Source organism: Aquila chrysaetos, chromosome 3 (assembly GCF_900496995.4).
Source record: "Aquila chrysaetos chrysaetos chromosome 3, bAquChr1.4, whole genome shotgun sequence".
In the NCBI taxonomy this organism is placed as follows: domain Eukaryota; kingdom Metazoa; phylum Chordata; class Aves; order Accipitriformes; family Accipitridae; genus Aquila; species Aquila chrysaetos.
The window spans coordinates 171,683-198,094 of NC_044006.1; the positions used below are offsets into that span (position 1 = coordinate 171,683).

At 54.4% G+C, this 26,412-nt stretch overlaps 1 protein-coding gene across 16 annotated transcripts in view; it reads left to right on the forward strand.

The window, feature by feature from the left end:
* Positions 1 to 9,829: 9,829 nt before the first annotated feature.
* CDH22 (cadherin 22) overlaps positions 9,830 to 26,412 on the forward strand; it is a 107,732-nt gene continuing 91,149 nt past the window's right edge. For 6 of the 16 annotated variants that reach the window (XM_041122594.1, XM_041122586.1, XM_030009438.2 and 3 more), the window contains exons 1-7: positions 13,419 to 13,488; positions 13,904 to 17,015; positions 18,598 to 18,871; positions 19,752 to 20,795; positions 21,418 to 21,482; positions 21,881 to 24,720; positions 24,834 to 25,065. The gene's annotated coding sequence lies outside the window, so the exon portion shown is untranslated. Of the gene's footprint in view, positions 9,860 to 13,418; positions 13,489 to 13,570; positions 17,016 to 18,597; positions 18,872 to 19,751; positions 20,796 to 21,417; positions 21,483 to 21,880; positions 24,721 to 24,833; positions 25,066 to 26,412 lie in introns of those variants that run through there. The other 10 variants (XM_041122578.1, XM_041122580.1, XM_041122581.1 and 7 more) reach the window with 10 other exon arrangements.

Here is a 26,412-nt window from a genome sequence, read left to right on the forward strand (position 1 = left end):
CAGGGAGTTGTTTTCTGTGTTTTAGAGCCGTGAGCCCTTAAATTTCCATTTGTTTAGCGGGTGATGAATGGACAGTTGTGGTTGGTGCTGGAGCCATGCGGAGGGGTGGGAGAGCTCCGACTGCAGAGCAACCAGTGCTCCCTCCCGCAAGCTTTGCACCAGGGGCCTTACCAGTTTGTGAGGCAAGAGCTGTCTGCAGGTCCCCTTTCCAACAAAACTCCCTGGTTCAGTTCATAACAGGGGTCGAGGGGTTTGGAGGGGCTAAGTCAGAACGTTCGGGCTTTATTCCTGCACTGTGGGGAGAGTTTTATGTCTGATGTCTGGGAGGGGGGAGGGAGCTGCTGTATGGGACACCAGGGCCAGGGCAATCGGTTGTGCTACAGAAGCAGGACTGGGAGTTTCGGGCCCTTCAGCTGCCTGAAGGACTGATTGACATAGTGGGTAGGAGCCCTAATATCAGAAAACAGGGAAAAATGGAGATCCTCAGCACAGAGTGAGGGCATTGGAATGAGGAAGAGGGCCAGCCCTAGGCATCTGGGGAAAGACTGTGCTGGCATCCAAGGAATGGTGTAGCTTAGTGGCTTCCCAGTGGAGGGAGAAGTCCTCCTTGATGCTGGAAGTTAGGTGACTCTTGTAAGACGGCCATTGCTAGTAGTGAGGTCCAGGACTGCTGGGAACAGCACCAACCATCCTTGGGGAGGCTGGCCCTGAGCAACCCCAGCATATAGCGATGGGGGAAGCCACAACATGTTCAAGGTGGCAGCTGTTGCCCAGTGCTGAATGGCCCTCCTGAAGAGAGTGAGATTATCTACCACTGATCTGTATGTGCTTCTGCGCCTGTCAGTCCCTCTTCAGCCAATGCACTCTGTGCTGCTTTTGCCTTTCTTCTCCCCAGTAACCTGGAGGCAAAGGCTGCACCTGCACCACAATGCTTAAACTGTGGAGATGTGGGGCACATGGTGGGCATGTGGGAGGGCATGGCCATCACTGCATGGTCTGCTTCCTTCTTTCTCTATGTGCCTGTGTTCTTGCAAATGTAGTTTTAAGTCAGTCTTGCAGTGCTTCGGACCTGTCTAATGGTTTTAAGACTGGATGTAAGCTTCGCTGCATGACTCTTGTCCCACAGTTGAGTCTCAGAGTCCTGCCTTGAGCAATAATAAATTCCCAATCTAAGCTGCTCTGCCTCCACTGCTGATGCATTTCAATTTTTCCTCTCTTCCCTGTCTCTTCAGGCTGCAGGCCACTGGGAAAAGCCTGTGAGAGGCCCCCAGCACTGTTCTCCTGCTCCAGGGCACAGTGCAGCAGCCATTCCTCTGCCCTGTACATCCAGCACTTGCGTAAGTGGCAGGAGCAGGCACAGAAGGAGTTAAACAGCACTGGAAAAATTGGTATTTAATCCATTGCTGTCCCTTCTAGCAAACCTAGATGGGAAAATGCCTCCCTGTTGGAAATAGTGCCTCTCGCAAATGGAAATGCAGGATGGCTGGGGATTAGGGTGCCTATCGCTGGAAATGGGTTTCTTATCGTCTCTCTGAGCTGAATTGGTGGGACAGCCTCTGAAAATTGAATTGCCTTCCCTGTTTCTGTCTCTGCCATTGCATTCTTCCTGTGCTCTAGCTTTGGACCAGCCTTCCCAGCCTCCGGCCTCCCTTGTCCCCATCCTCAGCAGAGCAAGGGCTGCCTCCAAGAGGGTGCGTGTCTGTGGAGAGAGACTGTCCCATCTGGAAAGTGGGCAGGACTGGCTACAACTGGGAAGATTCATCCTTTGGATTCTCAGGACCAGGAGGAGGATGTAGTCCCTCTTTCCAAGCTTCCCTCTGACCTTGCGAGGACAGTGGTGACCTGGCAGAGCCCGGTTTAGGACAGCATGAGTGAAGGTGTGAAATGATCAGAAGACATCAGGCACAGTGGAAATGAGAGCAGGTGCTGAGGAGCTGTGGGGGAGGCAGAGGGGAAGATGGGAGTAGCTGGAACAGATCAAGGAGAGACCAGGTTGAACACATCAGAGCAGGAAAGAGAACGACTCTCTGTGGGACCAGGAGCAGCCTGAAGCCCGGGTCTTTGCTGTGCCAGGTGGAGGCATCTCTCTCCCATAAGCACTCAGGCTCTGTCCTGGGATGGCCAAGGTGACTCTTTCAGTTCCTCCTCACAGTCTCTGTTCATGGTTTGAAACATCCCACACCACAAGCACCAGCCAGCCTGTACCCAGCTCTGCGTTGGCCCCAGGTGTCCCCACAGAACCTGAGCGGTTCACTGCTCCCCAGGCCCAGAGCAGGTTAGGTTGAACGCAGATTGAACACTTTCGTACTTGCAGACTGTAGACCACAGCCAGGGGTGTGGGTGTGCTGGCTGTGGGTGTCCAGGCATAGTGCCAGGGATTTCTTTTAAGGTTTTTGTTTCCAGGGTTTGGTTTGGGGATAATTCTATTTTACTGAGCTGTAATTTACCACAGGTTGCCAGTGCCTGATTTCATCCTTGTCTCTGTCACAATATGGTTTTTTGGAGGAATTTCCCATCTCTTACAGTTATGTGTGAGCCATAAGCACAAGAGCTGCTGAGTGTACACCTGTCAATGGCTTTTCAATGCACCAGCCTGCAGTCATGGTGCTGCTCCACCAACGCATGGTTGCTGCTCTTGATTCTTCATCTGCCAGAACACATTGAGTTTGAAAATAAAAAATATTTAGGACTAATTGGGGAGATTTTTGCTGCTCTTACAGAGCTACCATCCATGGTTAATGCAATCTGAAGCAGAACTATCTTTCAGAATAGCCCCTCTGCACTGAGCCAGAATGCATAAAGTAATTGCTGGCCATCAGGGCAAAGCCCTCGCCAAGGGCCCGGTTCCTCTTGCAACACCAGCCTGTGCTCAGGTTGCAAAGGCTTGCTGTCTGCCCTGCAGAAGAGTAGAAGTCCTCCCTTCTTACTAGGGTGCTGTTCTTGGCCTCTGCTGAAGGACTGACTCAAATTGCTGACAAATAATGGGAAAAAGGTTACCTTTAATTATACAAGTGTTTCCTTACATGCTGAGGGGCAACTGCAGCCAGGTCTAGCTGCATCAGAGGGGTGGGGAGCCTTTATCTCTGCAGCAAAGGAAAATTACGGACAAAGGCATTATGTTATTTGGGGATCCTGCTAAAGAGCTAATTCCTGGAGTGGGATGCAGACTTGCTCATTGATCCCTAGCAGCATCCACACTTGCATGGGAGGACACACCAGTTTGTTATGCGTGATGCAGGCTCAGCCTGACGTGGAAAGTAGGGACAGGGATGGGGGCAGACCAGTGGCAGCCACAGAGCAATCCTTAATGCAATTTTAGAAAGTTTCCTTGTTTCCAGCCCCGCTTGCTTCTGCATAGCCTCAGACCTGCCCTGTGGCCGTGTGCCTGGAGCCATGGAGTTATCCCAGGAGTATTTTGCAAGGGGATTGTTTCCCCAGCTCTTCGTCCAGGGCCCAGTTCCTTAGTGTCCAGGTCCACCTGCACGCTGGCACAGGAGTGGTCTTGGTGGGGGCCCGCACAGAGCTGCCCCTGTGTCACCTGTGGATATGAAGGGTCACCCAGCTGGGCACGGCTGTGCCTGGATGTGTATTTTGCCCTATGGGGCCATCACAGCCCCCTGGGTGTGGTCACGTGCTTAACAGTTTATCCAAAGCAACTTGTATTTCATTTTGGACTAAAATTGATAAATCAAGGTGACTTTGGGGAGAGAAATAATTCCTTTCGCAGGATTTGCATAATCCTGGCTGGTGATATGATAATGGTGTTTGTTAAAGACAGAACACAATGAATTAATACTGTTAAGTTGCTGCTGCAAAATGCAAAGCAGGTAATTTACTGTGGGTGCAAGGAAGAGCGTGAGTACAGCAGGCATGGCTGTGGTACCATCAGGCACAGGAGACTTGTTGCCGCAGGCACAGCCAGGGCGTAGCACAGAGTCAGCGACAGTTACCCCTTGTACTCTGCTCGGCGGTGGCTAGAGGCTGTGCTGAGCTTGTCCAGGGGAGGATTACCTGGTTCAGACTCTTTCCTCGCTGCCTCCGTGGGGTTGAGCCTGCTTTGTCCTGCAGATCATTCCAGAGAGCCAGCCGCACAGGGCCAGTCCGTGCTGGAGGAGGCACAAGGGAGCGGAGGGTGACACGCATCATGCTGGTGCTGAAGGGACCTCCGGCCACAGAGGTGCCCTGGGGGGTTGTAGCGGTGAGGAGATGGGCCCTGGCACTGCGTTTCATGTCACCTTGGCCACCCCCAGCAGCCAAGAGGCTTTGATGCCATTCAGCCCCTAAGAGGTTTTCCTCCCCCTGCGAGGAGTGGGGGTCCTGTGGTAGGTAAGCCAGCCTGGAGACCTGCTGGCTTTAGGCCCAGTCCTCAGCTTTCACCTTGCACAGCCAGGCTCGGCTGAGGGAATGCTGCTGCAGGATGAGCAAGGAGGAAGAGTTGGTATGAGGCGGAGGTGGAGAGAGAGGCTTGGGAAAGGGACACTGGTGCCTCACTCGTTCCCTGGGCTGGTGCTGCAGTTCCAAAGCCATCCTTGCCTGCCAGACCCCAGTGGAATCCTAATGCACCGTTTATCTCTGCAGCTCCACAGCTCTATCAGAGGGAGATGCTGCGCGGGAGCGAGAGCAGGATTTCAAGCTAATTGGATTCTGTGTCTCCGTGGTTTCCCGTGTAGGCAGGTGACAGGGATTAGTGCAGTGTTTCTGAGGAATAGAGGAAAGCAAGGATGACCTGCATAGGGATTTCCTCCTGCATAGCCCCTGGTGCTAGCTTCAGCAAAGGACTTTTTTGGACAGGCTGTTGAGGTGGAAGGGCCCAAAGCAGTGTGTCCCCACTTTGTGGCAGCATCGGTGTCCAAATCGCTCGTGCTCTTCCTAAATCTTTGAGCCAGGCACAGTCCTCTTCCCAGGGAAGGAAACAGCTCTAACACCTCCTGAGCCTGAGCAAGCCTGACAACGGTCTGGTCTCTCCTGCAAACTCCACGTGAGGGGAACCAGACAGGGAAATCATAGAACTGGTGGCTCCTGCGTGCAACCTGCCAGCCAACTGAGTTTGCTCCCCTTTCCCTCCCCAGTTCCCTTCCCAGGCCTAGCTGCTGGCTGGGAGCGGCACACATTTGAACCTTCTCCCTTCCCCCCAAGTTCCTAGCCTTGTTTTAGAGCCTGTCACGGCGGGAGCAGGATTCATCTCATTAACACAGATTTATTCCTGTATAAACATTTCATTCCTTTAATTGCAAAGCAGTCATACTGCAGGCAGCAGTGGCAGTGGCTCCATTTGCACTGGGCGTTGAGACAGTGCACCAGGTGTGTGAGCGTGCAGCACAGTACGCACGGCATGCAGCTGAGCACACACACAGTTATGACATGCCATGGTGTCTACATGTAGAAGTGTGTGCTGTGCAGTGCAGGACCAGCCGGTCTGGCGCTGAGCACCATGCTATCCCAGCAGGTCTGTGGTGTCCCTAGTTTTGTGGTAGGGCTGGAGTATTGCCCTCACTGTGCATAGGAAGGGTAGAGGCCCAGAGGTGACCAGACCCTGATGCTACCAGCAGTGGTAACAGAACATTGAACGGGCCCATGTGTCAGCAGTCCCTTTGCCCTGTGCCCGCACTGTGATGTGCACACAGACATAATCACCTTGCTGTGCACCCTGAAAGCTGCCAGGTTGCTGGGTGCCCAGTGTCTCTGCTGTGCCGAGGGACAGCCCTCAGGCACGTGGATGGTGGGATGGAGTCCTGGAGCAGCAAGCCAGAGGCAAGGTCTTCTCAGGGCCTCTTGGCCCCTCTGGGGCAATGGGGTATGCCTGGGGTCACCGTTTCATGGCTCCTGGCACGACAGTACATAACTTGGGCTGCCTGATCTGTGGGTAAGCATGTTCCCCAGGTCCTATTGCCTTGCCGTATTCGGTGCTTGCTCAGACAGCACAGGCTGAGCTGTGGAGAGACGGTCTGAGCCCTCCTGTCTGGTCTAAGCCAAACCCAGGGGAGATGCTCCCACCACTAGGGCCAGGGAGTGATCCCCCAAGGAGATCTGGGATGTTGCCTGTTTCTGCCCTTGTCACTCACTCCCCACGGCACTACCAAAATGCCACCATCTCTTGAAAGCTCCTGGCAGCCCCTTCCTGGCAATAGAGCGGCTGTGGGGCCCCGCTCAGCCAGGCATCAGTGCAGGAAGATGCACCCAGTCAATGGTGTCTGCTGGGCTCTAAATACAGGGGCGGCAGGTACTTACTAACCTGGTGCTGCAGTTCATGGTCTCTGTTCTCCCACATGCTCATCCAAATGTTAATTTTATGGATGCCTTTATAAATCTTGCGGCTTTCCCCTGTCCACAGGCTACATAGATTTCATCTTGTTGAGAGGTGACACTTCTGGCCTTTGGTACCAAGCTATCAATTTAATACTCTGAGAGTAATAAAAGACATGGGACCGTATTAACGCACGATTACTCTGCTGCTCCTTCCTGTAACTCTTTCTGTGCCATCTGAAATTCCAGGAAGCTGAATAAGTGCCTCAGCTGCTGGCAAAGCCACAGGCTTGGGTAGCAACAGCCAGAGCCAGCCTCCCAGCTGGAATAACTACATGGCTTCCAAATTGTGAGCTGCTCTTCTGCTTGCCAAGAAGATGGAGGTTCGTGCCCACCTCTCTGTTAGACCTGGCAACCTGGAGAAATGCTCGCATCCCACCTCTGAGACCCTTCCATGTGTTCTGAGCAGGGGACGCCTGCAAGTCTGCCAGCCACACAGTGTATTGATTTGCCAGGCTGAAAGGAAAGGCATTTCTCTGCTTGCTGTGAGACAGCCTTGCTGCCGATGAGCCTGGAAGAACATGTTTAGGTCATTCCATCAATGTAAAGGTTAAATGTTTAGCTGCAGCTATTGAAAACAAAGCAACAGCAGCAGCAGCAGCAACAACAGCAAAAGAATTGGATGTCTTATCAATGTCTGGATTTAAGATCTGCGTCTAAGCACCTACCAGGTATACTGCACTGAGGTCCTCACTGGACAGTGCCCTGTGTCGACAGCACTGCCTCTCAGCAGTTTTTCGCCTGTGGGCAGCAACAGCTCAGCCCCACTTCACCCCAGTTGGCGGCTTTGCAAAATGGATTTTTGGACTCAAATTTTTGCCTGGGGATTTTGAAGAAGCGTCTGATGTTTTAAAGCATGTCCATATGATTTCTGCTCTCTCTGCTGATTAAGAGGGCCTCTTTATGTTGTAGCCTTACTTTCAGCCACTCAACCTCTGTGAGAATGCCAGTGACCTACTCTAAGAGTTATTTGAATATAGGTCTTTTGTCGAGTAAACGTGGACCTGGAAAAATCATTTTTTTTCTACCCTGCACATCTCCTGTTTCAGTAAATCAGTAGATTTCTCATACATTTAAGTTGTATTGTTTTGCAAAAAGCACCTCAGAAGTTTGTATTTTAGCATCATAAAGCAGGTTGTCTTTTGGACAGCATGGCTCACAGCTTTCATGACTTCATAACAACTTGCATATTATTAAAAGAAAAAACTAAAACCTCAGCATAAGCCTGAATTCCCTCTTGCTGTCACATTTGTGGGCATGTCACAGCAACTGTCCTGCTGCCAGGCCATTGTCTCTGGAGCCCGGGCTCACCCTTTGCAGTCCTGTGCCTAGAAGACCTGCAGGGTCCAAGGCAAACCCCAGGAGACACTTCTTTCAAGACATGGGCAGAGGTCCTGCTCCATGTGTATTCCTACCTGCGCTCTGTCTCTCCATGTGCCTTTTCTTGTCACCCTGTCTCCCCAGGGTTGGAGCTCTTCCCGGCTCTTGCTGGCACGGTCTGCCTATGATAGGGCCCTTAGTGCTTCAGCTGTGCCCCAATCACACCCTGCCAGGCGAGGGGGCTGCAGGGGTCTTTGCCTGCTCGGGAAGGGTTGTTCAGTTCATAGTCCTGTCTGCAGCATCCAGAGAAGCACCAGGTGCTCAGCGTCCCCTCCTCAGTGCCCAAGGCCAACTCTTTATTCCATGCAGGAGGCAATGGCTCCTGGCAGCAGCTGTGTGAGAGCTGGCAAAGGGCTATGCTGAACAGGTCTAGGTGCTATGGCTGCCCTGCAGTGGCAGCTGGCACCTCCTCGGGGACGGTGCCAGGTGCTGTCACCCTGGTGCAGGGTGTTGGCATTAGGTGCCGGTCTGTGCAAACTGCTCTCTATACCCTGTTACCCTTTTTCTGTTGGTCTCTGGCAGTTGCTGCCCCTGTTAGATGAGCGTATGATCCCCTACAATCCACAACCAGCTGGCCCCAGTGATGAGAGAAGGACAGCAGACTGATCCATTGAGGGGACTTCATCAAAAGGCTCAGTGGGGAGCAGCCGTGTGACTCTGCTGGCTCATAAACTGAGCTCCAGTGTGATGCCTTGGCCCCCCACACTGCTGTGCATCAGCCCAGCCGCGGGGTGCAGCCAAATGAGGTGGCTCGGGTGCAGGCACCCAGTGAGCACCCAGGTCCCAGCTGAGCTGTCACCTGAGTAGCAAGAGCAGATGGATGTGGAAAGCCTTTAAATTCAGCACATGATCAATACTAAACTGATCTTCTGGAGTCTCTTATAAGATTACCCCAGCCTCATGCATCCAATTGTAAAAAAATCACTCAGCACACTACAGAGATTTGAGAAATGCTGCAGACCCTATTTAGGATGCACAGAGCCAGAGTAAGTGACTTCACAATTGTTTCCTGCAGTAAATAATTAATCAACTTTACATTTTGTTTTATTGCTACCCCCATGCCCCTGCCTCAGTTCTTTTCTACCAGTTTCCCTCTCTTGTCCTGAAATTCCTGTGCTGGGTAGCTTCTGTCATCGTGATTCCCTACCACATACATGTGTGTGCTTGCACACACACTGACACAAATCTGTCCTGGTCCAACTCTTACTGATTGCCGTACCAGGGAGAGCAGTGCTGGGGTAGAGAGGATGCTGTTTTCACTGCTCAGCGTCAGGGCAGAACTGAGCTGGGCTCAGTCTGGGCCCTGGCCTGGCTTTGCCACCTTCATCTCTGCACCAGTGCTGCTTTCACATGGTGCCAACGTGCAGAATTGTTTGGAATGCATTAACGATGCTAATAGTATTTCTATACTAATTAGGAATGCCATTTGAACAAACTCTGTCTTTATGACACAAATTATGAGCCAGTCGGGTGTAGAGTGGGGGCTGGAGCTGACACATAGAGCGTGGCAATGAAGGGGTAGAAAGATATTCTGGCATGGGACCAGGCTGCGGCAGGCACTCCTCACCTGGTGCCCATCTGGAAGCCCTGGGCTTCCCCGCGCAGTCAGAGCCATGAGGGACAAGGCAGCAGCTGGATGGGACCTGGTATGTGGGGCATGCCGCATCTGGGCTAGGGTGCCTGGTGGGCTCTGCCCTGATCACACACGCTTACCAGCGTGGACTCCGGTGGGCTTGCTGAACCAGACAGCTCGTGTGTGAATGCAGGTTGCTACAGCTGCTAAAAACAGGTTGACGGGAGTCCCTGCCATGGGATGCAGCTTGTCTGGCCCTGTCAGCTGAGGCAAGGCTGTTATGGGCATCTCTGAAGCCCTTGGCAGCACGCTAGCTCCTGGGGCATCCTGCTTCTGGATAGCTTTGTGGAAAAGACTGGGGGCAAATTGGCATGTGTCTCTTTGAGCTTAAAATTGTTGGAATCTGGGAGAGTGTCAGGAAGAGTATCACATCTTCTTGCCCTGTCCCTGTTCTGCTCCAGGCAGTTGCTCCTGGCCACTCTGGAGACACAACATGGACTAGAAGGACTCTTGGGCCGGACTTCTGCTGCTCCCTGTGGAAACCATTTTGACTGTGTCTGGAACCCTGCAGACACCTTCGTGGGAGTGCTCTCATTTGCACAGGTGGGTGCTGTGAGGCTCTGATCCCACCTCTGGTTCTGTCCACCTCTGATCACTGTGAAGGGCAGGAGAGTTGAGATCATGGTGGCTGTGGTCTGACCCAAACTCCATCTTCAGGAATAGATCCTCCTTTTCAGGTGTTGCCCAGCCATCTCCACCGGCTCTTTTAACACTCCTTCCAGCAAGGCAGCAGATGGCCTTTTGGAGAGAAATGATCCCAGCATCAATATGATATTTTGCATGCTGGCTCCTTGGGATCTGTAAGTAAAGGCCAAATCAGAGTTGTTCTAGTCCTCTGCTTTGAAAGGTGCTGGCAAGATCCCACCATCTGCGAGGCAGTGGCCGCTCTGGGTGTTTTGGCTCCAGGCCAGAATCCCTGAAACGCCTCAGGGGCATTTCTCGAAGTGCCCCTCGGGCAACTACTGGCCCCAGGGCTCTTGAGGGCTAGAGTGCCTCAGGCACAAACTGCTTTGACAGTATCTGAGCACTGCTGCTCCTTGCACAGGAGTCTGTCTGCAAATGGGTTGCCTCTCCGTGAGGGGTGAGTCCAGTGCCTTGGGCATGCAGAGCATTACGCTCCCAGCAGCTCTGGCCCCTGCACATCATGGGCCGCGTCCCCAGGAGGGACCTCTAAGCTCCGCAAAGGGAGTCTCCACGTGACTTTGGCCTGCGGTTGCCTGTTCTGTCACATCAGCAAAGCCTGGTCCCTAACCTGGGATCCTAACCAGGGTGGAGGGGTATGGAGGTGCATGCACAGCCCTGCTGGCCCCTCGCCACTCTGCTGGCTGCCAGGGAGTGAAGGGGGACGGAGGAGCACAGGGCAGGCACCCGGCATCTCTGCATCTCTGGGGCCAGCCCCTGGAGCAGAGCACTCTGGATACCCCTGCAGATGACAGCTGGTGGCACTCACCACCGCTGGGGCCACCCGCAAGGCTCTGAGTTTGCTTTCCATTCGAGGCGTGTGCCTCAGCTTGACCCCGCACGCTTCCCGTGGGTTTAGGCATGCAGTGCCCATGGGGCTGGCTGCTGGCAGTCCCCCTGTGCCACCAGAGAGCAGCCTGTGGGTCTGGGGCTGCACAGGGCCACGTCAGGCTGAGCTGACAGGCCTGGTGTGAAATAAGATGAATGGGCTGTAGTTGGTGAAAATGATTCTAATTTATAATCTGCTGCTTTGTGGAGCTCCCCAATTAATTCTCTCTAGATACATAAGTAGGCCACATGTTTGCTTTGCTTCAAATGTAATAAACATTACACTCTGTCCCCTGCTTTTGGTGCTGGTTCCTGTCAGAGCGTTAGTCCCTATAGCTAATTCCTCACACCTGTCTCCCAGGCTCCTGGGACCTAGGCTGAGCATGGGGCGGAAACACCAGGCTCCAGGAAACTTGTGGCGTGGAGAGATAAATTGCTGATCAAAGGGCTAGTGCACAGTGCCTCTGAATATTTAGTCGCAGGCAAGGCAGCCCAGCCCACTCGGGAAAGGGCTTTGTTCCTGACGAGCTGTTTGCCTGGCTCCGCTCTGCGGCCGCGAGCAGCTGGGGTGGGATGGGGTGCTGGGATCTGTGCACCCTCAGGCCACAACTGGCAAAGGGTGGGGTGAGTGGGGTGAAACACCAGTGGGGAGGCTGTTCTTTGCAGCCCTGCTGGGGTCTGGATGTCAGCATAGGGCTGCTGCAGAACCGAGTCACTGGCCTTGTGCGGGAAGAGAAGTCTCTCTGACTGGCGCAGAAGTGGCACTTGCAGCCATCTTCAGGGTAAGGGTGCTGCCTGCCTCAGCATCATGCACTCCTTGCTGCTGCTCCTGCCCTTCCCCGGTGCTGCAGGGCAGGAGTCGAGCACAGCCTCTGCCATGGAGCCAGGCCAGGAGCTGCAGCCCTGTTGCCCCGATCTCCTGGAAAAGCCAGGAAGAGGTGGGGAAGGTCCCAGCAGGTAGGGGGGAGCCTGCCTGGGACATTCATGGCCCTAAAGTGTCAAGATGCCCAAAGAAGGGCCTGTACTGCCTCTACAGCCAAGGACAGTACCCCCCAAGAGTTTGGGCACTGCTGGTCCAGGAAGTGCTAGTACCTTTGTCAGGTGGAAATAGAGGTGATGGGCAGTCCCTTGTTCCTTCAAAGGCCTCATGCATTTAAAAATAGAACCAATTTTGCAATGCCTTGCTGATCCCTCTCGCCTCCTTCCTCACCTGCTGAGGATGGAGGTTGATTCCAGATTTGTGGATAACAAGGGTGCAGAGAGGTTTGCATGAGAAAAAGCCAAGTGCTGGACCTTGGGCTTTAGTTTTTGTTTTGATTGTTTTGTGACTGATCACAATCTTCACTTTTCTACCTCCTTCCCTGTACAATCATTGTGGTCTCTTCACCTGCCTAATAAGTCAAGCCCATCTCACAGGCACTGAATATGAAAATGGGTTGAAAACCCCAGGTTTTGTCTTTGCCATCAATCACATCTATCCTCCATCTAAATTCCAGTACTGCCAGGACTGAGGCAGCAAGTTCTGATGCAGAAGCATGCATAAACTTTTTCTGAACTAGTTAGTGACCCTCCTGTTTGTCCTGTTCCTGTGGCTTGCATGGTCCCCTGGCATCAGGAGACCTTTCCCAGGCCTTCCTTTCCTTTCCACACCCAGGAAACATCCTCCATCCTTGCTTACTTGCCCCAGCCTGCTCAGCACCCTGGCCTTGCTCTGGTGCTGTGTTGGTTCAGCAGATGAAGAAGTGTAAAGCTGCTTTGCTTGTTGAGATGCCTTTGGTGGAGGGTGAATGAATTGGAATCGGTCTGTGCTGGGTGAAGGTCCCCACTTCCATCTGGTTTGATGCAATGATGGGTTATTGATTGCTGTGCAGAAAAGTAGGGGCAGCTTACTTGGCACTGTGTTTTCCCCATCTCCATAGGAAAGAGAACTTTAAAAATCAGTTTGGAGTGTAGTTTAATAGTGAATTTCAGCACTCCTGCCACTAACAGCCAGGCTTTGCTCTTCTCTCTCACCTGGCTTTTCCCCTTGCATCCACAGCTTCTCTGCTGGCATCTCAGTGCAAGCGAAGCACTTGCCTGGCCTTGGGCTCCCACCCTGCCGTGGGTGATCCAGAGCCAGCCACACTTGCTGGTGGTCCAGAGCCAGCCACTCCGTGTCCTTCAGTCCGCCTTAGGGCAGGGACAAATTCCTTGAGCCCTGGTAAGGGAAGAGGTGCTGGCTTCTCACCCTGCCCCACAGCACCTAGTTCTGTGCTTGCCGTAGGCATGAGAAGCCTGGCTCAGCATCTGCAGTGTCTAACTGCGTGGAGGGTACGCACTTCCCACCTACCTTTGTGCTGTGGGGGTGAGCATTCACTCTGCACTCCCTGGGGAGGTTCTAGCAGGAGGAGCCATGTTGAGGGCTCTCAAGGACAGAGATGCCAGCCTGGCCTTGGGGCACGTGGCCCCCCCTTTTCCTGGAGCCCCAGATACTGGCACTTGTGTGCCCCATGCAGGCCTGCCAGGGAGAGGAGCCAAGCAGCAGCTGTTATCACACGCACGCAGACCTTCCCATCTGGCTGCTCTTCTGAGGAGTGATCCGTGCTCCCTGCAGGTGCCGGCCAGCCTTTACTGGGAGGTGCAGCCAAGGCAGGAGGTGCAGCTGCTCTGTCTACAGCCTCTTGGTGAGTAACAGCCTCAGCCTGCCCCCTCCAAGCCAGGCTGGTGCAACCCTGGCAGCGCCTGCAGCCGCTTTTCTCATCTCAGATATGCAGATGGGAGCTGATACGGAGCCCCAGGATTTGAGTTGGCTCAGGCAGCTGGAGCTATGTTGCAAGAGGCTAGAAATGCAAAGCTCAGCCTGGGTCATGGTCCAGAGCATTGGGGATGGAGAGCTGGTGGGCTGCAGAAAGAGGATGCAGAAGGCCTTTGAGACTCTAAAGCCACCACTTCTCCCAACTGCTGTGAGGTGCAGTCCTCTCCTGAATCCTGCCCTCTGCCCTGCCGAGGTCTGCCAGGGCACTGGACACTGGACACCGGGGATCTGCTGGCGGACTTACCAGTGTCCACATCACTGCTCTCTGTCTGTCCTCCCCATAGCTGTTTGCAATGTGCCACTGGTGGCAGGTGAAGGGGGAGCTGCCCACCTGCCTGGACGGAGCTCAGACTGAAGACCTTCCCTGTGGTGTTGTCAAGCGCTGTGACTGCAGAGCCACTGAGACTGATCCAGGACATTGTCATCTCTCCTGTGTCTCCTGAAGCTATCCCCGGAGCTTCTGGGAAGGGCTGAGCTAGTGGGTGCCCACCACCCTCTTGTCAGACCCTCTTGCTTTTGTGTAGCCTGGCCTGAGGCAGAGGTGTGGGGCTTGGGCTTGCTGTGCTGTGGAGATTGAGCTGGGCTGCAGCTGTGCCACCGGCTGCAGACGCTTCTGCATGGCGCAGGGCGAAGCAGCGGTACCCTCAGGTGACTGCTGCTTGCTCTGTCCCGGGCAGATGGGGAGGGGTGCTGGCTCCTGGGGAGCTGTGCCAGGACATGTTTCCAGTCCTGAGGTGGGAGTGTTTCTGATCGGTGCAGTTTGTTTCAGAGGTGACGGGGCACTCACTGCAGGAGCAGACTGAAGCTGGTGGGCACAGGGGCAGCCAAGCTGGTGAAGCAAGACATTTTAAATGCTTTCATCCCAGCTCTCTGCAGTCCATGCCTTGCCAGGAGCTGCTCTCTGTTTTCAGTTAGCTTTGTAACTGCGTTAGGTCCCAGTAAACAAGAGCTTTCCAACTATGTTGCCGGAGCCAAGGCAGCTCTGAGCATCTTGGCCGTGTCTCTGGGGATGGGGCTGCTGCGTTCTGCTGGCACCGTGACACAGCTGCTCTACGCCTTGGCTTTGGGGATTCCCAACACCTTCTCTGGGGAGACTGAGCCAGGGGTCTGGCTGCGGAGAAGGAGAGGGCAGTCCCCTGACTGCCACCTTGGAGAGCAGGAGTGCTCTCAGCCTGGGTTGGACACTCTTAGCACAGCTCTACTCCCTCTGCGCGTTTCCTGCTCTTTTCTCACTCCAGTTACACCACAGAGAGAGGACAAAGGACCATGAGGAGTTACAAGAGGTAACAGAGCTGAGCACCCAGGTCCACCAAGCCCCACCAGCCTTCTCAGCCTCAGGTTCCCTCATCTTCCGTGGTACCCCCCTCATGCTCAGAGAGCTGCCAGTGTCAGACCCTGCTTGCACCCAGCTTCCGCATCCTGGCCTGGCTCCTGTCCTGAATATATTTTTACATTTTACGACTCTCAGAGGTTCTTAAATTTAATGGGTTCTTTTTTTTCTTTCTTCCTTCTTATCACCTGAGCTGGATCCTCTCTGAGCTGCTGCCAGCTCCAGGGATTACAAGTGAATAATTTAGGTCTGATGGTGTGTTTGAAGTTTAAGAGAAGGAAGTGGCATGTGTAGCCTGCTCCTCATTCCTGCCCTAGGGCCACGGTGCAGGGGCTACTGCTGTTTCTCCAAAGGCAATTTCAAAGATTCCCTAAGGAGCCACACTCTGAACGTTGCATGGCCCTACGAAGGCATAGCCTTCCAGATCTGGCCTGGAGGTCAAGGCTCCCAGGGCACCACAGGGGCAATCCGCTCATTTTCGCGTAGCTGCCCTTAACGGCTGCTGCTCTGCAATGAGGCGACTCCGCAGCACCAGCACTGGAGGATCACTGTGTGTGCCATGGACTGAACCACAGCACCATACCTGGGTGAGGGACTCGGGGCCTTGCTTGCCAGCCCAGGGCCAGGAGGGGTTAAATGCTAAACCGGTGTGTGTGTCTTGGCAGCTCTGAAGCACAGTGAAGCCGGCAACGGGCAAACATGACCTGCTGGAGAGCTGACTTAAGGGCTACCTGCTGCTGGGCGAAAGGAGATGCCTCTAGGGTCACCAGACTGTTGTCTCCAGATACTGGTGGAGGAAAGAAGGACTTGCTGTGTGCTGAGCAATGGCAATGCAGAGCTTTTGGCTGACCTGCTCATCTTTGCTGAGTGCAGAGCACACCGCTGCTTGACTCTCTCAGGGTGCATTGAACCACGGGGTGCAGAAGCAGATGAGACTTCCCTCCCCATGTCCCAGGGGATGTGTGCTGCCTTCAGTGGTCTCTGTGGTCTGTGCTTGTACAATGTCAGGTGTTGCTAGTTCTCAGGACAGGGGACACAGAAAGATACTCTGGGAAATTACTTTTAACCCCCTGCAATTCACTGTTCCGAAAGCTAAGTCACTTTTGTTAGGGCTGGTTCAGTAGCAACCCCAATGGAGACAATCTTTTCCTCATACATATGCTTCTCTTTGCAAAGTGGCTCTGACAAAATTTAAGTACGGACTTTAGTGATTTCCAGGAGCTTTTGGAAGAACTAACAAGCATGTCACAGGGTCCAGCATTAAATCCTTCCCTGCCGGGATGCAGCAGAAAACGGAAACTGTCAGGCAGTTTGAGATCCACTTAACAGCAATTAGTGCAAATGAAAGAAGCACTAACGCGAAAGCCCTAGCCTCTGTGCTTCGGGTGGGAGGAGGAAAAGAATGTGTAAGAGAAAATGTAAACATGAAAAAATGTGGCTGTGTATTCCACAAAACAATGAATCATTTTAACATTTCCAATCCTTTTCACGTAAGCAGAAACAGTCGATCAATATGTGACAGAATTAAAGACCTGCAGTAAAACCTTGGAGCTGAGGATCTGTGAGAATTGTGAACACACAGACTAATCTGCAGAATTCTGCATACAGTGTAAAAGGAAAGGCAAGTGTAGGTACAAGAGCCAGAAGCTGCAACAGCAGAAGTCTGCTGGGCAAGAGGACTCCTCTGCCCACCCAAAGGAGCACCCATTGGAGGGGAGAAACCATCACTGGCAATGGATATGGAGCACCTACAGAAAGTAGGAGTATTTCCCAGAAAACTCCAAGTTACAACAAATGTGGCCCTAAACCATATCCTCATAAAAGCCTGCAAAATGAGATTCAGAATGTGTATTCATAAAAACTGCAGCCATAGCCATGGCTCTGGAGGACTTCCAGCCAGTAGGAGCATCTCATAGACTTTACCCTATGAAGTGGTGAAAACAGTCAAGAGATGCCATTCTATGATCCTATGCCACAGCTAACTTCAAGACAAAGAGAATTTCAAGGTCGGTTAGGAGGATGGTATCCCTGGAAAAAGGAAAAGCAGGCGTACAACAGCTAAACAGGTGAGTACTTAGTTATGTGCACAAAGGGTGTGCTGGACTATGTTTGAGTCTATTCTAAAAATACCTATACTGGGCCATTTGAAAAGTATTAGGGAAGACACAATTGCACAGTTTGAAAATACTAACATTTTTAGAAAGTTAGGATCATTCTCTGGATCCTGGTAATTGAGTGAGCAGAGAGGCTCAACATGATGCACTTACAACATGTCTTTTGGGACGTTCAGATTCCTGCAGTTGCACTTTCGAAAAGCTGTAGAAGCTTATCATATACACAGAGAAGCCTGCTACTGGCAACAGCAGAACAATAAATGGCACAAGGAAAGCATAACTCTAAAGAGAACTCAGTACAACAGGGGCTGCCAGGGGGATGAAGGACGCCAGGGGATTGACTGGATTAGCACATATATTGTCTGTTAAAAGCAGTGGATCTAACAGCGGTGGTGGCTGAGCAGGATTTGAGTCAGAGAGGACTGGGCATGATGAAAGATAAGCAGAGCTGGGTCTGATGCTGCACCTTCTAGATGTAGGCACTGGACAGGGCTTCCTTTCCCTTCAGTGTAGGAGGGCTTTGCTGGTCCCTCCCAACCACATTATGGTGGTCTTCCCAATCCAGAGCATGTATCCTTCAGAGTGCTGGACTCGGCACTAGTGTACTCCAGAAGTGGTCAGATCACCCTGCCTTTCTGGGATGTGAGTCCAAAGACCATGCTAATACCAGAAATAAACTGTTTTCCAGCTTACATCTTCTCCATGGCTTTTTGCAGCCAGATTGTAGCTTTCACTGTACCACAGTTCTCCCACCATTGTTTTGGGAAGATTACGGTTGCTTTGAGCCCTGTTTCTCTCTGCTCTCGGCTGGTGTCAGAGCCACGGGGGGGTGTGTGTGGGGTGTGTGTGTGTGTGTGTGTGTGTGTGTGTGTGTGTTTACTAGGGAGAAAAGGAGGCTGAACCATGCTCCTCCTGCCAGTTAGCCCTGTCCTAAGCTTTCCAGCTGGGACCCTTGGATGCAGCCCAGACCTGATAGCCCAAACCTCTGCCTTTCCTCCATTTTCTTTGCTCTGGTTTGTTATAGTGCATATCTAGGGCATAGCTTCATGGTCTGCGCAGAGAAACTAATAAGCATGGTGACTGGTCTAGAGCACAAGTCTTACGAGAGGCGGCTGAGGGAACTGGAGTTGTTTAGTCTGGAGAAGAGGAGGCTCAGGGGAGACCTTACCACTCTCTGCAACTACCTGAAAGGAGGTTGTAGCAATGTGGGGGTCGGTCTCTTCTCCCAAGTATCAAGCGATAGGACAAGAGGAAGTGCCCTCAAGTTGGGCCAGGGGAGGTTTAGATTGGATATTAGGAAAAATTTCTTCACTGAAAGGGTTGTCAAGGAGTGGAACAGGCTGCCCAGGGAAGCGGTTGAGTCACCGTTCCTGCAGGTATTTAAAAGACGTGTAGATGTGGCACTTAGGGACATGGTTTAGTGGTGGACTTGGCGGTGTTAGATTTACAGTTGGACTTGATGATCTTGAAGGTCTTTTCCAACCTAAACGATTCTATGATTCTAAATAACTGCCCCAACCATTAATTTTTATAGGCTGAGTGGCAGCATTTCACGCTGGGCACAACCAGCAGTGGAGATGAAAGCACGAAGCCAAATAGACATCACAGAGCCAGTACAAGTGCTATTTATTAAAGAAATGCCTGGATTGCAGAGGAAGCAGAAAGGGGCATCTTGAAAGGAACCTTTAACACCTGTGAGTGAAAAGCAACAAGGACTTGGAAGCAAGGGGAGCTGCCAGAGGCAACAGCTAATGGACCTGATCCTGGGGTGAGCTGGCAGAAGGGAGCACGTGGCTGGGAGCCAAAGGGTAAGTTGCGCTGCTTCGTCTGTAGCCATAAAAGCAAGAGCTGAGCGAAGGGGCTGCCCAAGCTGAGCTGAGAGGCAAGAAAGTGCTGCTGGGGAAGGGGATATCCCCAGGCTCCCACAGGGAACTGCTGTTCTTTACTATGGTCTGCGCGGAGAAACTAATAAGCGTGCACTCCTGTCAGCAGGATACGTTACATTTCTGCCCCCTGCAGCACTGGAGCAGGGACTCCAGCTCCTGCCTCGTGGTCCGCATCCAGTGCCTCAGCTGCTGAGCTCATCCGAGCAGACTCCCCATCCACCCCTTCCCAGCGCATCAGCACAGCCGCTCCAGGCTAGGCTCCAAGCCTTCCTTCCCCCGTCACTGCAGATAGGCCTGCCCCATCCAAGGACAAGTGTCCAGCTTCCAGCAGCTAACCAGGCCCTTTTTTCCAGCTGAACATACTCTGGCTAGGCTTAGGATACTGGCGGGGGTGAGCACCACACAGACCACTGTTGCCTTCTTCCGCAACACCTCCCTGGCCTCAGGCCTTGCATTTTCCCTTGCTAGCCCCCGACTGCACAGCAGCCTGTCCTGTCATGCCAGCCTCTCAGCTGGGGGTACTGTATGCACATGCCTGTCCCCAGCCCCAGAGTCGCTCTGAGCAGCAGAATCTGCTGCATTAGGTTGATTTCAAGAGCCCCTCCAGGTCAGTTAGCAATTACCTGCACCAGATACGCGCTTGGAAAGGAGCTTCTGATCTCTTCAATGCACTCGTTTTCCTCTTTCAATTTCAAATTCGCCTCACTGGAAATAGGCACTTCAGCCTCTTTTACAGACCATGGTAAATTAGGATTTCGTCCAGTTCTGTTGGTTTTGCTGATATAGATGTTTTTCCCTACAGAGGCGATACCATGGCCAATCTGAGGTGTGTCCAGACCCCCTACATTCAAACTCTTCCAGCTGAGCCTGCAGGTGATGTCATGGTACATAGAGTATTTCTGCACAGACCGCTGGCCCTAGTGTGTGCTGAGCAGCCTCTCCCAGGATGGGCACCCTGGTGCCAAAGCTCTTGTTACCAATTCAGACTGGTGCCCCATGTTGTTGAGACATGGCCGGTGAGCAAAGGCATTCCCTCCCTTAAAGAGCTGGCTGCAGTGCAACTTTCCAATCTGCATACTCCAGTCTTGTCCAGGAAGGAAAAGGACTGGAAAGAAGGAAAGCCGGTGTCTTTGCATCTGTCCTTATCCTTGTGCTGAAACCTGACTGCCAACAACTTGTCACAAAGATGTTTTCTACAGTGACATACTTCATGCTGGGCTCTTCTAACATAGCACTGGTCACACTGTGGGAATGCTCCAGCTGTTTTGTTCTGCTGCTCAGCTGAGGAAGACACGTTCTCCTGCTAGTGCCCAAGGACGTGCTCCCAAGGGAAGGGAGCTGCACTGCGATATTGCGGCTGGTGCATCTGTGGCAGTCTCTGGGGCCAGTGCAGAGCCATCCCTAGCACTCCCCTCCACAGGCTCAGCTGGGAGCGGCCAGGGCCAGCTGTCTGCATGCAGGCCACAGGCTGCTGGGAAAGGAGTCTGACAGTTTGCTGCTAGCCTCTTCGCGGGGCTCCTGAGGGCTGATGTGGTCACACGATGCCCTATCCCAAACCAGTGGTTCAGTGCTCAGAGGCAGAAGCAATTTTACATAAAGTTCAATTAAATATTTGCTTTATAATTGCGCAACAAATTATTCATAAAGGCATTGGAATCTAATCACAAGGCTGACACCGTGGAGTCTGCAAATGACACAGTACTTGGGGAGAATAAAGATGGGGGGAGCTGCCATGCTCTGGTGACAGGCAGTGCCTAAATGTGTGGGATAGTGGGAACGCTCCCAGGAAAAGACTCGAAGCAGCACCAGAGAGCCTCAGCAAGGCAGGGCTGTTCAGCTGGCAGGAGTAAGCAGGGTGGCATGTGAGAAATGGCTCTGGGCAATAGATTGGGGGTTTTGGCCCATATGTGCCCAGCAAACTTAGGGCAGCGCTGGGCTGTGCCCCTCCCAGCCACGTTGTGTCAGCTCCAGCTTCGCGTGGGCACACTCTGTGGTGTGTTAAGGAGTGTCCCCAACCCTGCAGGACCTGTGTGAGCACAGAACTGCTGCCTTCAGCTCTTGCCCCTATCTCCATCAGGAATTTCAGTGCCGGGCCTTTTAGGGGGTGCAGAGGCCTCTCCCTAGCAGCGGGGTATGAAGAAAGTCCTGTGGTGCAACCAGCCCATGGGATCCATCTTTCTGGACCTGTGCCAGAGCAGCATCCAGGAAGAGGCAGGAGGCAATCGGGGCGTGTAATGTAGATCCCACATTGCAGCCCCCAGGAGACAGGCAGTGTGAGGCAAGGACATGCAGCTTGCGAGAGGTGGCTGTTGGGCACAGCAGGAGCAAATGTGACCATCCAGGGACCCTCTGCAGGGAGTTTGGCAGGGGGACTTGCTTCCATGCAGCCTTCATGGCATCCTGAGCTGCAGCTCTGGGAGCAAAGCCCTCTTTTCCAGTCCTAACACCCAGTGTTCGGCTCCTTTCAGGGTGAACTTGGAGGGCAGCAGGCTGAATCCTGCACCCCATGAAGAGTGAGACTGGTGGGACTGAGGTATGTGAATCTCTGTTCTGCTGAGACGAGGCGGGGTGAGGTCAGAGAATGAAAACAGGTCTGCTGGGCAGATGCTGAGCCCAGCTGCCACTGCAGCCAGATATTGCTTTGCCTAGCAAGTACCCATCCATCCCAGATTCTGTCCCCTGCTGTCATCCTGGGCAGTGGGCTGCAGACTGCCCCTGTCCCGCCAGGGAGAAGCCCTGCAGGGCACCCAGCGTTAGATAGGCGCTGACTGACAGGGGAGCTGGATCCTGGACAGAGAGCTGGACTGGAGATGGATTGCCTGCCAGCCAAATGTGGACATTAGACAGGGAGTTAGATTAATGGGAGCTGGCTCTGCCAACAGAGAGGTGAGTCACAGAGCTTGTCCTGTGCTGAATCTGTTTCTCCAATAGGGAAGAAGGAGGAGGACTTAGCGAGATTAATCTCTCGTAGAGTTGTGAGAATAACCAGGATTCATGGGCTTCTCAGCAACAGATTTCCAAGTAAGCAGGCAGCACTTTGACTTTCTCCATGTGACAGAGCATAGATCTGTACTGGCAACTCTGGAATTCCCTGCCACTGGTCACAGGTAAGATCAACCATACTTCTGTGCTCACACATGAACCCTGCAAAGCACAGGCTGCACAGAAGCACCAAGAAAGCAGTGGCTTGAAAGCACTTCTTCCCTGAATTTTCCTAAAGTCCTTGTCTGCAGCTGCTCTACCGCAAACAATGCTGGACCCTGCACGGAACACATGAGAAAGTGGTAAGAAAGAACTCCTTCTGGCAGCTGAGGGGGGCTGGTGACACATCAGCTGGGAGAGTTTGCCAGGTCTCTGCCATTTTTGCATGAAGGAGGAGCAGGGAGCAGGACTGGACAAGAGCCAGAGCATCTTTCCTAGTGTGACCAACCCTTCCCTCTGGCTAGCAGTCTGTGGTACAAGCAGGAGTGACAAACCTGGCAGGAGCTGCTAGCGAGAGGGGAGGGAGAGCAGGGCGGTAACAGCTACTTTCTGGCAGGAGGTGATGGGGAGCTCTCGGGCACCCCTGTGTCTACCCCTCCCAGCACCGACCTCACCAGGGAGGAGGATGAGGCCAGGAAGAGGAAATCTTGGTAAACAGTTTTTATGTTGTGATTACAGGAACTGTGGAGAGAGAACCTCAGTGCTAGTGAACCAGGGAGATTTTTCTTGGAGAAGGCAAATTTCTCTCCCATGTTGGGAGTCCTGTTTCTTTCTGATATTTCTTTAGTTGTTCATGTCATGGCTCTTCAGTCTGAGTAGTTTTACAAATGTGTTGTGGAGATGAAAGCACCAGGGAAAGCTGCTCAGGATCAAGTTGGAAAAGCTTTTAACTTTCAACTCCTTACAGACAAAGGCACACGGAGGGAGGGGGGGAGTGCAAAGACTGGGAAAAGGAAGAGGAAGGAGCAAAAAGAGATAAGGAGAACAGATGAGTGAAAGGGACAGAGCAGGGAAGACAAATCACAAGAGAAGGAACAAGTCACTAGCAGAAAGAAAGGGAAAGATAGGGAGAGAACAAAGCAAAGGGGCCTGGAGCTCAACGAGATGGGGAGAGTATATGAGAATAAGGGAAGAGTGCTGCAAGTAGAGGAGAGCTAGGAAATACAAAAGAGCTATTTGAATGCTGGGATAAAGCAATGATGGGAATAAGAGGAAAGGAGAAGCCAGATGAGGACTAAATTCCCATGGAGATAAAGGGGATGGCAGCAAAGTCAAAGGATGACACATCCATCCTCCTGTCACTGAGAATACAAGACATGACATGAAAGTGACATGTCAACTTTTGAGAGCGGCTGCAGTACGGAGCTGTGGAGGCTGCGTTCAGTGCTAGCGCATGTGGGGAGTCGTGCTCACAAAGGGAGCGATCATGTCACAGGTGGTCCTTGTTCTCCTGCTTTGCATCCTCTGTCACCCCTTCCCCACAGTGCAGGGGGCAGCTCCTGGCCTGTGCTACTGTGTGACCTGGGCATACCCTGAAGCACTGCCGACTTCAGGTCTCACGGAAGGACTGTTGTAATGTGCCTTATTACAGTGCTCTCTGGGGCTCGTTTGGGAGCTGGGCTGGGGCAGGCCTGGCTGGCCTTACCGGCACCCTGCAGGGCAGCAGCAAGAGGGCATAGCATCACAGAATCATGGAATCATAGAATGGTGTGGGCTGGAAGGGACCTCTAAAGGCCATCTAGTCCAACCCCCCTGCAATGAGCAGGGACATCTTCAACTAGATTAGGCACGGAGCAGCTGTGAGATGGGGAGGGGGTGATGGAAGGAGAGACAAACCTTCCCTGGCTCCACGGTAAGGGGGTCTTAGCAAAAACACATTGGAAAAGGGCACAACAACTACAGACAAGCGTGGGAACGATCTCCACCCAGTACCACACCAGCTTATTGGATGCTTTCTGCCAGGTAGGCTCAGCTCCATCTGTGCTGCCACCGCACTGTGAGAAACAGCCTCTTGGCTGTCCCAGGGAAAGGATCTGGGTGTTCCCAGTGCCTGTGTCAATGCTGGCACAAGAGCCCAGCAGCTGTCCTAGGGCTAGATTGGCACTGAGCAAGGTCTCTGTTTGCAGACAGTGTTAGCGGTGGAGCAGCTGTACTCCAGGCTTTGCTCCTTTCCCTACAAGAGCAGCAGGCACAAGTGGGATCTACTTTGGCAGCAGTGCTTGCAGCTGGGAGGTTTCTCACTCTCACACTGGGATTGAGGACATTTCTAGATGCTTCCATGTCTGAAGGGGCTGGTATGGAGTATTTCCTAGGTCTTCTTCAGGGCCCCGTTGGCCTTTGAGGGTGAGAATCATGCAGTAATATGAGGATGGGAAGCCTTGTACCAACTGGTGCAAAGGTGGGGAGGAGAGCTGCCTGAGCCTGCTGCTGCTGGATCTGTGCCCTGTTCATCTCTTGGTCCTGGAAAGGAGGAGTCATTCCTGGATTCATGCTGTGGTTATAAACCACTCTCTTTTGCTTTCCATCCACCTCTCCCCGACCTGCAGGCCACCTGCCTGTGCAGGAAGCAGCAGACCCAGGTGGTCTGTGGGTAACCTGGTGCTGGGTTACCACTGTCTCTCGGCCCCTTACTGGCCAAGCAGAGGATTTGTTTGCCATGTGCAAGGTGCTGCACACATGGAGCAACAGGGCATTCCCTTCTCCGGTGTTCCCTCGTGTTCCTTCCAGGGCCGAACTCCAAGGCCCAATACCAGAGATTGCTGTGGAAGCAGGAGAGCATTTTTCTCCAGGTAAGATGTGAGACCCTGGACAGTGGAGACTGGAAAATGTCCCACTCGGGGCTGTTTGCCTGAGTTGTGGCTAAACCACGATCAGATTTATCTGTCCCAAAATAATATTGCAGCCTCACCAGCCTTGAGCTTCTTCCCCGCTTCCACCTTCCACCTGTCCTGATCGTGCCCAGAGCGGCCTGTAAACGTGGCACTCTGCTGTGGATCCTGCTGGTATGTGACTCTCTACTGCAGACAGCGAGCTGTGCGGCCGTTCCTGCCCCTGCAGCCCCTGAGTGCTGCTGAGCCTGGATGGCGCCTGCCACACTTCAAGCAGGGCTCTGGAAGAAGCACCTGAGACCTGAGGTGGGTGCTGAGGATGCCGGCTGCCGTGGCCGCCCCGGTGCACATCCGGAGGGGGTCGGCCAGCCCCAGCCCCAGCCCCAGCGGTGCCCAGAGCCCCTCCCGGAGCTCCTGCCAGGCTGCCACCGGGCAATCGGGATCTGGCCCCATTCAGGGGCTGGGGAAAGGCGGGCTGGGGTCTCCCTGACCTGCCGGATGCCCCGGCCCCCCCCGCCCAGTGCTGCGCTCCCATGCGCAGAGTTTGTGCGTTCTCAGCCCCGGGCGCCGCCCGGCGTTGGCGCTCGGAGGGGCCGGGCCCGGCCCTGGGGAGGCAAGGTCTGCCCCGGGAAGAGAGCGGCGAGGGGGGAAGGAACGGTCGGGAGGGAGGAGGAGAGAGGGGGGGGGGGGCACGTAGGGAGGGCAGAGGGGGGGGGGAGAGGGTCCGGTGTGCGGGCAGAGAAAAAGCCCTCCTGGGGGGGGGCGGCGGGCGGCGGGGGGCGGGGGGTTGGGGGGGGCGGCAGCCGTCCCCGGGGCCGGGCGGGTCCCGAGGGCACGGGTCCCCACCGGGCGCCGGGTCCCGAGGCGCGGAGCGGGCCGGTCCCCGCGGCGGGGTCCCCAGGGCCGGTGCCCGCGGCCGGTCTCCAGGGGAGGGTCCCCGGGGCCGGCCGCCCCGGGGCCGGTCCCGGGCGGGGACCAGGCGCTGCATTCTCAGAGTCTCCAGCAGAGGCTGGGCTGGGCTGGGCTGGGCAGGGCTGGCGGGGAAGGAGGGAAGGCAGGGAGCGAAGGAAGCGAGGGGGAGGAAGGCGGCTCTCGCCGCACATGCATCCCCAGCCACACACCCCGCCGCCCGCGCCCCGCCTCGCGCCGTGCCCGCCCGGTGCCAGCAGCCGGCTCCGCTCGCCGCCGCCGCCGCCGCCCGCCGCGCCGAGGCTGCGATCGGCTCCGGGCCGGGCTGCCGGGCGCCGCGTCCGCTCCGGGCCGGGCTGCCGGGCGCCGCGATCCCGCTCCCTGCCCGTCTGCCGGGCTGCGATCCGCTCCGGGCCGCGCTGCCGGGGCGCCCCGCTCGGGCCGGTGCGCCGCGCCGCCCGGTGCCGCGAGGATGCCGCGGGAGGCCGAGCGCCCCGCGCGGGGGGGCCGCCGCGGCCGCCGCCCCAGGTAAGAGCCGGCGCGGGCGGCGGGCTCGGCGGGGCGGCGGGGCGCGGCGGGGCGGGGGAGCCCAACTTCTCCGTCCCTCGCCGCGCCGCAAACTTTGCTGCCGCTCGGCGGGGCCGCGGCCGGCGCTCCCCGCAGGTGAGTGCGGGCTCGGCCCTGCCGCCGGCCGCCCCGGGACCGCGGGGCTGCGGCCGGGGTCGCCGCCACCTCGGGCCGCGC